Source organism: Megascapheus bottae, chromosome 3 (genome assembly GCF_031878675.1).
Source record: "Megascapheus bottae isolate mThoBot1 chromosome 3, mThoBot2.hap1, whole genome shotgun sequence".
Classification (NCBI taxonomy): domain Eukaryota; kingdom Metazoa; phylum Chordata; class Mammalia; order Rodentia; family Geomyidae; genus Megascapheus; species Megascapheus bottae.
The window spans coordinates 59,322,024-59,334,590 of NC_143511.1; the positions used below are offsets into that span (position 1 = coordinate 59,322,024).

Below are 12,567 nucleotides of genomic sequence, written 5' to 3' on the forward strand. Positions count from 1 at the left end.
TGGAAAGAGCACAAAAGGGAAAAGTGCAGTATTTTTTTCCTAATTTTATTTTACCTGAATCATTTCTCAAGATTATGTTTCTGACAGGAATCTGGGTAGTTTCATCACACTGTAAAATGAACAAATCATTAAAGTTCAGTATTCCATTACTACAGGGCAATGCATGTTCAAGCATCTGTTATTGACCTTGTACCCCTCCCTATGGGTTTTGGGAAACACAGAGAACAAATACAAGAAAAAATGATGAGAAGGCTTATGTGGCTGTGCTGTGAGTAATAAAGTCCTTTATCTCTGATTTGGAAGTCTGTCTTCTACCAACATTCATAGAGCAATGAGAGGATAGCACGTGAAACTGCAAATAAAAATCTCAAATATTACATAAGTCTTTCCAGTCTACCACATGTTTTTCTGGGCATTAAAGCTGATTTTATTAATTTTGCAGGCACCTTAGGTACATATCTTAGATACTTGAACATCTTTCTTTCTTTCTTTCTTTCTTTCTTTCTTTCTTTCTTTCTTCCTTTCTTCCTTTCTTCCTTTCTTCCTTTTTGTCAGTCATATGGCTTGAACTTGGGGCCTGGGCACATCCCTTAGCTCTTCAGCTCAAAGCTAGGGCTCTACCATGTTGAGCCACAGTGCCTGCCACTTCTGGTTTTCCGGTGGTTAATTGGAGATAAGAGCCTCATGGACTTTGGTGCTCAGGCTGGTTTTGAACTATAATCATCAGATCTCAGCCTCCTGAGAAGCTAGGATTACAGGTGAGAGCCAACAGTGCCCGGCTTGAACAACAGATTCCTTAATCAGAATGTTTTTGTGATATAAACTTTAATACGTGTCTCAGTTAAGCATCAGACTTTTGCTTAATTGGTTGCATCCTTAGTTTCCTCTCAAAAGTAAAGCAATGTCCACTCAAAAATGAGCTTGTTTATTAGGGTTCTCTAGAGATAAGCAAAAGAATGTATAGACATATGAGAGAGGACTTATTGGGGTGATTGAGTCACATGATTCTGAAGTTGAAAAATTAGTACAAGAACCTATCTGTAAGCTGTAAACCCTGAGATAGCAGAGACACGGCTCAGTCTACATCTAAAAATTGAGAACCAGAAAGGCTGATGGTGTCATTCATAGTCTGAGCCCCTAAGCCAAAGAACCTAGGTGTTTAATCATGGAAGCTAGGGAGTAACATCCAATGACAGGAAAGGAAGACTATAGAGACCCACTCCTGGTGATGATAGGTAAGTTTGCCTTTTAATGTTATTTTTCTGTTTTGTTTCTGGGCCCTTGGATGGTTGGGGACGGTGCTTACTTTCACTGAGGACTGATTTTTTTCCCCCTGTCTAGTTCTGGTTTTTTTTTTTTTTTTTTTTTTTTTTTTTTTTTTTTTTTGCAATTCCTGGGTTTGGGCTCAGGGCCTGAGCATTGTCCTTGGGTTTTCTCAAGTCTAGAGCTCTACCACTTGAGCCACAGCACCACTTTTTTTTTTCTGTGTATGTGGTATCGAGGAATCGAACCCGGGTCTTCTTGCATGCTAGGCAAGCACTCTACCACTAGGCCAAATTCCCAGCCCTATCTAGTTCATGAGACTCATATAATGATCTCTTCCAAACCTATCTTGTGAACTCTGGTAACCACCAAGACAAACACTTTCCATATGGCCAGATCTGAAGTATATTAGTACAACCTTGAATTGAATTTATTATGTTCTATATTGTCTTTACCAAGACATGTTATAAGTGAGCTCTGAAAAGACAATTTTTGAGGTTTATTGATCAAAAGCTACGTGACTTTGTCTCTAGCTACCAGACCATAGGAAAGCTTAATCTTAAAAAAAAAAAATGCTGCTGGCAGTTGAGCCCAGGGCTTTGCATGTCTCAAGGACATGCTTTACCACAAAACTACACCTTGTCTGTTAAACTTTGTGAAACAAGGATAATGGTACTTTTTTTCAAGATTATACGAATTATATTACATAAACATTGTCACCACCACCCCCCCTTTTTGTGCTAAGTTTAGTTGTACGTTTCAACTTTAAGAAAAAATGTTCTTGAACTAGATATCTAGATATGTAACTAAGGGATAGTGCACATTCAACACATGTATGAGGCTGTGGGAAAAAGCAATCTTTTCTGTTAGACTAAAGTGTCTTTATCTTGTAACCATTCGTCATTATGTACCGATATTTCTGGGTATTGATATTTCCTGGAAGTAAATATACTTCTTGACTTCAATTTTAACTATTATTTGTGTTGCTTGTAATCAGCCAGCCATGTCCAGGTTATGAGTCTTTACTAATGGAATTAAAGAATAGAAGAAGTTCCTCCTTGAATGGGAGCTTACCACTGGCTTCACCAATCTCCTCCAACTATGACCATCAATAGCCCGTTCACAGCCATGTTCTCAGCCAGCCACGATGAGAAGAATGTGTGCTTTTGCCTCCAAAAGGACAGGCCCTGACCCAGTAGGAGCCATTCGCTAATCATTAGAATGCTTTCTAAATTCCTTGTATTACCCCATCACCCTGATAAGCAACTGTAAAGAAAATATGAGTCGCTGGCCACTGGTGGCTCATGCCTGTAATCCCAGCTTCTCAGGAGGGTGAGAAGTGAGGATCATATTGAAAGCCAGTTCAGGCAGGAAAGTCTGTGAGACTCATCTCCAGTTAGCCAACTAGAAATCTAGATGTAGAGCTGTAGCTCAAGGTAAAGTGCTAACCTTGAGTAGATAAAGCTCAGGGAAAGTGCCCAGGCCTCTGAGTTCAAGCCCTTGGACTGGCACCAAAAAGACCAGTCTTTGACTGCACAGCAACAAGAAGAAAGGATAATGTCACCCCTTAGATTAGGATAAAAACCAAGTGGACCACCTCGCCTACTGTGTCTGTCTAGCTCTGTCAGAGCTAGTCTGTCTAGACTAATGTCAAAGCAATCTTCTGTGTAGAAGTAAAATGCCCTGATGAAATCTGTATCTCTTGTGTATGTACACATTTTCGGGCACCAGAGGGTTGTGTGTTTTCAACAAGGCCTGTGTTTGATCTGCAGCACTGAAAACATAAAAAGGAAATGAGATCATTGGGCTTGGTACAGCTCAGTTGTTAGAGTACATGCTGAGTAGTTTATTGCGGACAGAGTCTTACGCACTTTTCTGCCTTTGCTGGCTTCAAACCTTGATCCTCTGATCTCAGCTTAGGTAGCAAGATTATAGACATGAACCACTGGTACCCAGCACATCAGGACATTTTTTAATACCCAGAGTGTATTTATTAGAGAAAGAAGGACAAAACATTTAACAGGTGAACCTTTAAATCAAGCCTCAGGCTATTTAGTTGATAAATATATGACTTAGCAAGTTGGCTCATTATATGTTCCTAAATAGCAGTTAGAAGAAAGATGTTGCTAAGCAGAGATTTTTTTTTAAAGCAGCCAATCTGTTAATTCATTGAAATTATTTTGCAACAACATATTGACAGTTCCAATAACTGGAGCTGTTCACAAAGCCCTAATTAAGAAGATTCACAAGTCATTTTCAGTCTTTTAAAGTTCCTAATTAACTGCTCTTAGTGTGCTTTTCCTTTGTGTGAATTCCTAGGCACATAGCTATGTATTCTGTTCTTTGGATTCTGCAGAATTTATCCCTCTGCACTTCATTTTCATGATTGAAATTTGAGAACTGATCCAAATTTTAATGTATGGGAAAAAATCCATTCTCACTAGCCTGTTTGAATCCTGCAAGAAATGACATAAAATAAGTATCAAGGCTACTACTTATTACAGTCCTCAACTTACCTTTAAAGCTTTCCTTCTCACAATGAAGAGGATGATTTTGTTTAGTTAGCTGTCTATGGTAGTTGACAGCTTTGAATAAGAAAGAAATAACAAACCAATGATCCTGATGGTCTAATTTGTTTCTGCTGAAGCATTTGAAAAGAGAAAGGGCAGATATGAATAAAAAAAAAACAAACTACACTGGAACTGGGAGTTTGGCCTAAGTGGTAGTGTGTTTGCCTAGCATGCACGAAGCCCAGGGTTCGATTCCTCGGTATCACATATACATAGAAAAAGCCGGAAGTTGTGCTGTGGCTCAAGTTGTGTGTGGTAGGTCTCTAGCCTTAAGAAAGCCCAAGGACATACCTTGTTATTTGATATATTGTATATATGTTTATTTGAAATAGGAAAGGAAAGGGAGGAAAATAAGATGAGGGGAGGGGTAGGAGGAGGAAAATGGGGACAAAAACATGAGAAGGGGTATCAATGTATGTAAAGTAATGCACTTTCTATCTGGCAAATATAACTGTAACCCTTCTATTAATTACAATAAAAAGGAAGAAAATGTATACATTAAAAAAAGAAAGCCCAAGGACAGTGCTCAGGTCCTGAGTTCAAGCCTTGGGACTGACAAAAGGAAAGGAAAGGAAAACAACCAAACAACTACACTGAATGTGTGGAGGGAGGGATGAGAGAGGTTATGTGCATGATTCCAAAAGAACTGTTTGAGAACACAGTTTCTCAAACTTGTCCACGCATTAGAATCACATGTGAAGCTTGTGAAGGATAATAAAATTAGCGTGGTGCCAGTGGCTCACACCTGTAATCTTGGCTATTCAGGGGGCAGCTGAGACTTGAGGATTGCAGTTTGAAGCTAGCTCAAGCTCTCATCTCCGATTAACTACCAATAAGCTAGAAGTGGAGCTGTGGCTCAAGAAGAAGAGTAAATGCTCAGGGCCAGGCCTCAGATGCTGAGTTCAAGCTCGAGGACCACTACAAGTATCATCAGAGCAAAGCATATATATATAGATCTATGTCTATATCTATATCTATCTATCTATCTATCTATCTATATATATTGCAGCCTGTCTAAGATTGCAGGATGCAAATAGTCCAACATTTGTTATGATAGGTAATCTGGAAGAATAAACTCCCAGATGTGTACAGATGTGAAAGGGGTGGTGGCGGGGGGGGGGGGGAATTGTACTCAAGAAGAAGCTGGGGTTATGCCCATTTATACAAGGGACTTTCCACTCTGCCACAATTACAACTTGCGTGAAGTTGGGGGTGAGCATAACAGGGAAAAGGGAAGAGACTGTGCCATTTCCCTTCCTAAAATTCGAGGATTCCACTCTCATCGAAGAAATCCTGTTATCCCCTTGTCCTTATTGATGCTATTGGAGGGAAAGGGGGAAGAGGAGCTGTTGAGTGTGTCAGATAATGTCCACAGACCCCCCTCAGGTCCCATCATCACCCACATTTCCCAGATTCAGAAACTCTTCCTACCATAGGCCACACCCTACTTGAATTGGAGCCTGTGGAGATAGAGCAGCCTCAGGGAGATGTTCATCAGAGAGAGGGCGGCTTAAAGTCCAACCTGAGTGTAGGAGGGAAGAGTTGAAATTTCAGAACCAAGTCCTCTTTCAGATCTTAGTCCAGGCTGCATGTACACAACTAGGAAAAGGAAGCGAGGAAACATTGTCCTAAACACAAAGAAGAGATGTTCCCTGATCCTTGCTGTGACACCACCCCCACACACATTGGGAGATCCTTGTGACATTGTCAGCATGTCTCAGGCTGAGTTAGACCAAGCTGTTGATGCAGTTAAGCGCCTCAAGACCCAGCCAACTGTCAGTGAGAGGCTGTTATCTGCAGCCACTTCAAAGAAACCACCATGGGTGTTGTAAATAGAGTGGCCTGAGATGTTGCATCTCAAAGGCAAGGTCTAAATGGGCTACTTGCATTGGGATGTTCAAGGAAAATGCCACGGAAGCTTTCGTCAATGAGGTAGAAGAGCTAAAGAAGAAATATAGAATTTAAGAGATAGGACTTGGCTGGCAGCCACACATTTAATCTACAATGATGTCATGCCTTGTTTTTGCAAATACTATGGATGATATGGCTCTCACACATTGAGGGAGAATTGATTCCTGGTTCTTCCTAAGTACTTTTTATCAGAAATCAATGAAAAGTACGTTATCTTTCCTTGGCATAAACAGCTGAGGTATGTTTTATCCTAAAAGTCTCCATCTTTGTAGGGGGAAAGGTTTGGATCCTAAGGGAATTATGGGCTCTGCTTGATAACCTCTGGGGGGCCAAGGGGCAGAGGCCTGCCGCACTGATCCCCAGGGGTGAAGGAGGCCAAGGGTGGCTATGTTGATGATAAGTACACAACTAACATGCCCAAGCTGAGACCCTGGAAAGGGGAACTGTGCTTGCTGTTGCCTCCCTCTGCCTTGGTATCAGCAAGCCCACCTGCTCGGGTCAGGCACATGGGCCAGTGCTGGGGAGACAGTCTAGGTGTGTGTGGGGTGGGGGGAGAAAGGAGATGTAGAAGAATCTGGAAATCCCCACATCCCTTCAGCCCCAGGCTTGCCCGCTCCTGCCAGCAAGGGTTCCAGGGCAGCAGATGCGGCCCCGCTTGACAGACAAGAACCAGGAGGGGTATGGCGGGAAATTGAGCTCAGGGGCTGGCCTAGTCCTGGAACAGGATTTGGGGTGGCCCAGGCCCCATGGGCCTGTATATCCAACAAGGGTCAAAGGGCCTGGGCGCTTTGGGGCTCCTGGGTTCCCAGCAGAGCATTGAGCCTTCCAGGAAGAAGTTGTCCTAAGCAGCCTGGCGCACATCCCAAGTCCAAGTCTCATGAAGAGAACTAAGTCAGAGAAGCCAATGGAGCAAGATCCAGTCTGTTTCTACTGAGAAACCAGTGCGCTCAGCCTCCTTACCTGGTCCCCTTCCCTAGGCAATATGCTTTGTCTGCCCTCCTAACTAAAAGGCTCTGCCTCAGTGTTGCCCCCCCACAACTGCCCTCCAGTGACTAAATAAACACAATTGATCAGAAGGAGTTCTTCTGTAGTATACAGTGAAGGTGGAGGACATCAAGCTAGAGCATTTAGACCCAGGCCATAACACTAGGACATGTCAAGTCCAGTCACATCCCTGTAGGTCAAATAGAGACATGAAGGACAGACATTTTCTCTGGCATGCAGAGAAAGACAACACTTTAGTGTACTTCAGCCATCTTCCACACTACAGACATTTTCCTTAGATTTAGCAGGGAGAACGGGGTAAGGAGCGATGTCACAGGTGTTTTCTGAGGTGGTTAGAGATGGTCTGATAATCCATTGTCTCAGGATTAGTTGGGTGGAGTGTTGTTACAGTTATGAATTGACACTGGCAGGTTGTTCAGCACTTGGATTGTAAGACAGTCATATAATGACTGCAGAAGAGAATGGCTCAGGGCAAAGGCAGGAGATGCAACATGGAGATTGGGCTGCCAAGCTTTTACGTTGCTCCAAGTTAATTCATGGACCTAAGTAAATCGTTGTGACTCTTCAGCAGAAAATTTATTTTAAGCTTTTCAGATTATGACTTCAAGAAAAGATGAAAGTTGAGTACGGTGGCACATGCTTGTAATGCCAGTACAGGGGAGGCTGAAACATATGTACATAAACATATTTTGATAACACTTGCCAGTTTTTACCTTATGAAAGTATAACTCTCTCAAGGTTTTCCTCTGAAATATTCTCAGGGAATAAGTTTGGATGTAGATGAAAGGATTATAGGACTAGCATTATGGTAACACTTGTTAAAGTCTGAACAGAGCTATGAGAAAGGCCATACCCTGTTTTTTCAGAGGTGACATTTTGGAGGTCTCGGATTGCCTTCTTAATGATTCCCTGAGGCAATGTGGACAGGGTGTGCTTCTGCTTTTGTTTATGGGGTAGATGTTGCAGATTGAGTCATGCCTCCAGTCTCCAAGTTGTTTTGACCAGAAGTTTGCACATGTATTCAAGATTGGCCTATTAAAAGCTGAGCGGTAGAACTGACAACCAGGAATTGGAGGAGGGAGAGGCAGGCCTGGGGAGATGTGTACTACGGGCTTAACAGAGGAGAGGGATTTGAGGGATAGATTTGGACTGCATTTGTGTCTGTGGGTCTGCACAATGGGCTAGGCCAGTTGTATGTGCAAACCTGACGGGTATGCCTGTGTTGCTCCAGCGTGCCTCAGGCTAGGGGTTCACGAGGCTGTGTGGCTGTGTTCCCTGCACACCTTTGTGCCTGATCTGAATTAACATCTGTGTGGCACAGTCGACTACACCTTTTTCCATGTGTATCTGTGTGGCTGATTGTCTCTATGGCCCACGGACTCCGGGTGTGATTCTGCTCCGGCCTCTCACTTTGCCTTCCCCCTTTCCCTGACACCCCAACTGCCAGCACTGTTTACCACCAAGGTTTCCCTTCCCAAGGTCTGGATTCCTGTGGGTCAGGCTGCCTGCCCAGGGCCGTGCCCCTGTGGCCTGTGGAGCAGGCCCGACCTTGGAAGCGATGCACACTGGAAATCCCCCAGTGTGTGCCTTGCCTGGCTGTGCACCAAGAGAAGATGTGGTAGAGGAGAAGGATGAGGCAGGAAAGAGGGCAGCTGGCAGCACTCACTCCCCTTCTGGATCTGTCTCTGGTCCCTTCCCCCGGCTCCTTCTCCTCATATTCTCATCCAGACCAAGCCTTCAGGATCCTGACCTCAAGTCTATGGTCATGGGAATGGGCACCTCTCTATGAGCACAGTAGATGGATTACCCATGCAATGATATTCATATTTCATATCACCATGGGAGGTGAGGAATGCACCTCATAGACAGATATGATTTAACTAAAGGTTAACGTGGGGGCAGTTTGGGTTAGAGATCAAGGAGATGGTCCACGAGGCAGTGAACAGGGTATCTGAAGCAGTAAGGTAAGCGTACATAGGCACCCATCCTGTCTTTTGATGAGCTCACTCAGAATTCTGTGCCTTTACTTCAGGACAAGACAAAGCAGTTACACACACCAACAGTGCTTTGCTGGCCTCAGGCCTTTGCCATGCACATCGTCCACTCACACTTCCTGTAGCCTGTCATAGCCCCTGCGGGGCCCTAGGGTTCCCACAGGTCTCTGTGGCTTAACACAGAACCCAGGTGATGTGGAATCGCTGTTCTCTTCTGTCTGCTCAGGTAGTTGCCAGATATTTCTTCCAAACAATTCTGAAGTACTTTTCTGGATGGCTAAAGGGAAGCACGCTAGGAGGTCGGAGCCATTCAGCATGACGTGTTGTGCTAGAGGTGAACCACAAACATATAAGCAATGCTTCATTCCCAGCATCTCTCCTACACCTTGGCTTGTAAATCATTGCCTGGATGCCCTTGTGAGGCTTCTGTGCTTCTTTAGACTCTCCCTCTCTTTCAGGTAGAGACAGGTGAAGGGTAGAAATATGCTCTAATTACAGGATGGGTTGAGAAGGGGTCACTCTTCATCACCATCCTGCATCAGCATTGTTTAATCTAGTCTTCTCTTTGTTCATGGCTCTGCCCAGGACTGGCAGTCCTGAAGGTTTCAGCTCTAGCTCATGCCTCTGCTCCCAGCACTTCACTGAGAGGCTTTGGTTAGCAACCTGAGGGTATATGACAGATAGAACCCTGTGCGAGGCCATGGGAAGGACTGGCTCCCCCTAAAGCAGCATGTGTGCACACTAACCCAGCTTCCCACTGTGATCCTTCCTAGTCAATTCCCTTCATGGGGGATGGGGGTGGGGAGGCCCTCTGGGCTGCCAGCTCTGTGACTCTCTGCCCAACTCCCAGCATGCAAAGAGGATGTGCCTGTCACATGACCTCCTTTGATCTTTGAAAATGCTTCAGGAAAACACCTGGAGATTGTTGGCTCAGTAGTCCAGGGCCTCTTGTCTCTCTTCCCTGGGGTCCAACAAAGGCTGGGCGCCCATCCTTTATACACACACCACCCTCAGGGGAGGGACCCATCCCTGTTTCTTCCCATCCCAGCTCTCTGCATCCCACCAGTGGTGGACACATTGCACTGAACAGTGGGTTCCTATCAGATTAAACTAGTCCTGACTCTCCTTCCTGGCTTGATTGGCTAGTGACTATGCTTGGATTTTCTTAGAAATCAAGTCCATCCCTGGTGTGCATGCTCTCTCAGGCTTTCTGCATTCAAAGGTTTCTCTGGGGATCTCTCCTGATGCTCCAGATTCCCCAGCATACCTGCTTCTCACAGTATTAGACACTTCTACCACTTTTTATGGTTTCTTGAGTCTCACACAGTTACCGACGCCCAACGTCCTAAAAGAAATCTTCCATGGTAAGTTCTAGAATGTCTTGACATCAAGCCCTCTAGCTTTGGTTTTTCAATTTCCTCTCCCTCCATAGCCACAATTTCTTCATCATCTTTGCTGATGTGGGGAAAAAGAAACATTTTTTTTCTCCTACCTTGAAATTTTCTCTTTAATGCTATCTTTTCCTCCATCTAATGTCACCATCAGCAAAATGTACTTTTATCTAAGGTTAACACATTGAGTTGGATATCCAATGGTTTTTTTCTGTCAGTTTTTTTTTCTATCAAAATACTTGTAATGGTGAACACATAAAGGAAATGGTTTGTCTCATGGTTTCAGAGATCAGCTCATGGTGGTTGGGTCTATTGCATTTGAGTCAGTGATGAGACAGTAGATTAGACTCTGGAGTATGTTGTCAAGCAAAGCCGCTCACTTCGTGGTGACCAGGAAGACAAAGAAGAAACAGGAAGGGGTTGCTCCCAATATCTATCTCTAGTGAAAGATCCGATATCCAGACTTCCTTCCACTAAGCTTCCTTCTACTTCCTTCCCACGAAGCTTCATCTCTTTAGTATACCAACTTCTTCAATTGTACCACAGCTTGTGGACAGAATTTTCAGCATATGAGCCTTTGAATATAGTCAATTGCTTTCTCCTGGAAATATTCTCTTGACTTCTAGCATACTATACTATTCTAGTTTTCCTGTCACACCACTTATTGGTTCCTTTATTTTCCAATTTTTTCTTTTTTGTATTGTGTTTGAACCTAAGGCTTTCAACTTAGTAGTCTTTCTTTCTTTCTTTTTTTTTCTTTCTTTCTTTGCCAGTCCTGGGCTTGAGCTCAGAACCTGAGCACTGTCTTTGGACTCTCTCAAGGCTAGAGCTCTACCACTTGACCTTCAGCACCACTTCTGGTTTGTTTCTATGTATGTGATACCGAGGAATCAAACCCGGGTCTTTGTGCATGCTAGGCAAGCACTCTACCACTAGGCCAAACTCCCAGCCCTTAGTAGACTATTTTCTAATTTCTTAAAGTATCCCAAGGTTTAGACCCTAGATTATTCTTTAATTCATATTCACTCTCATGGTGATTTTATCTGGTCTTATACAGTTTAAATTCTATTATCTATCTAATGTACTTCAATACTCGTGTGCGTGTGTGTGTGTGTGTGTGTGTGTGTGTGTGTGTGTGTGTGTAGGTCATGGGGCTTGAACTTTATCTGGGCACTGCCCCTGAGCTCTTCAGCTCAAGGCTACCACTCTGCCCCTGGGCCTGGGCATTCTCCCTGAGTTTTTCAGCTTAAGGTTACCTCCCTACCCTCAAGCCAAGCCCCACTTCCTGTTTTCTAGAGGTTAACTGGAGATAAGAGCCTCAGATTCTTTTGTGCCTGGGCTGGTTTTGAATCTTGAGCCTCAGATCTCGGCCTCCTGAGTAGCTTGGTTTACACACGTGAGCCATCCCGCCCAGCTGTAGTCCATACTCTTGTTGAAGATTGTGTTTCTTTACTGGGAGTATGGTTTCATGGTGAAACAGAGAATTAGTTATGAGGCTATCTCAGTAAAGATAGTAGAAGACACAAGAAGTGCTCTATAGACAGTTTTTAGGGTACAGACAAGAATTACTGATGAATTATCATGTGTTGGAGGAAACTTATAGATGTCAACATTATGAATAACTTAAAAATAGGCTACCATTATGCCATGTGAGAAATATTGTAATTGGGCAGATTTTGGTATGTGATTTAATGGGTTTGGATCAAAGGTTATTAGCTCATTTTTGTGGTTGGAATTATTATATAGCTAGTGGGCTTATAGATTGATTAGAGAGTTTGGACCTACAAGGCATGAGATAGAGAACTCCAGATGGAAAGCACTGTGTCTAATTGATGAATACAAGATGCTTCTGATGATCATTTTGTGGACTTTCTGGAAGTCTCATCAGCTGAGTATTTCTTTTTGTTGTATGACCCCACACCATATAGCACTTATTAAACTGATGCATTATCTTTTTTGTAGCCTAGAGTTTATATTCAGCTAATAATATTACGATGGGCTAGCCACTCTCCTACACCCAGAGACACAATTGTCATCACTAAGGCCAGCTAAAGGTAAAATAAGGAGAGTCGGTATAAGCAGTAGGAAAGTGGCCAAGTGGAGAGTTAAGATTGAAACCTAATGACTGTTTTGATGTATGACTTGAGCAAAAAAAAAAAAGTGAATGCATAGTGGTATCATTGCTTGACACTGATAGGAGGGTGTTGGAAATTTTGTATTAATTTGCATTATCTTTGGAGCAAGGTAGAATTTTTGTCAGCTTTTGGGAATCACCAATATATTTTTAGGTTGGGGTTTTGTATATATCATCGCCCCCTGTCCCTTCTAAAGAAACTGGGGATTAGAACTATTAGGTAACTAGTCAATAGTCAGAGCTAGGAATCTAACCCTGAGGATTATTTTCTATATTTTATTATTGTGACTTTGACCTAA

At 43.3% G+C, this 12,567-nt stretch overlaps 1 protein-coding gene across 4 annotated transcripts in view; it reads left to right on the plus strand.

Annotated features, from left to right (window-relative positions):
* Phf24 (PHD finger protein 24) overlaps positions 1–12,567 on the plus strand; it is a 169,286-nt gene that overhangs the window by 79,072 nt on the left and 77,647 nt on the right. The gene's annotated exons all lie outside the window — the stretch shown is intronic.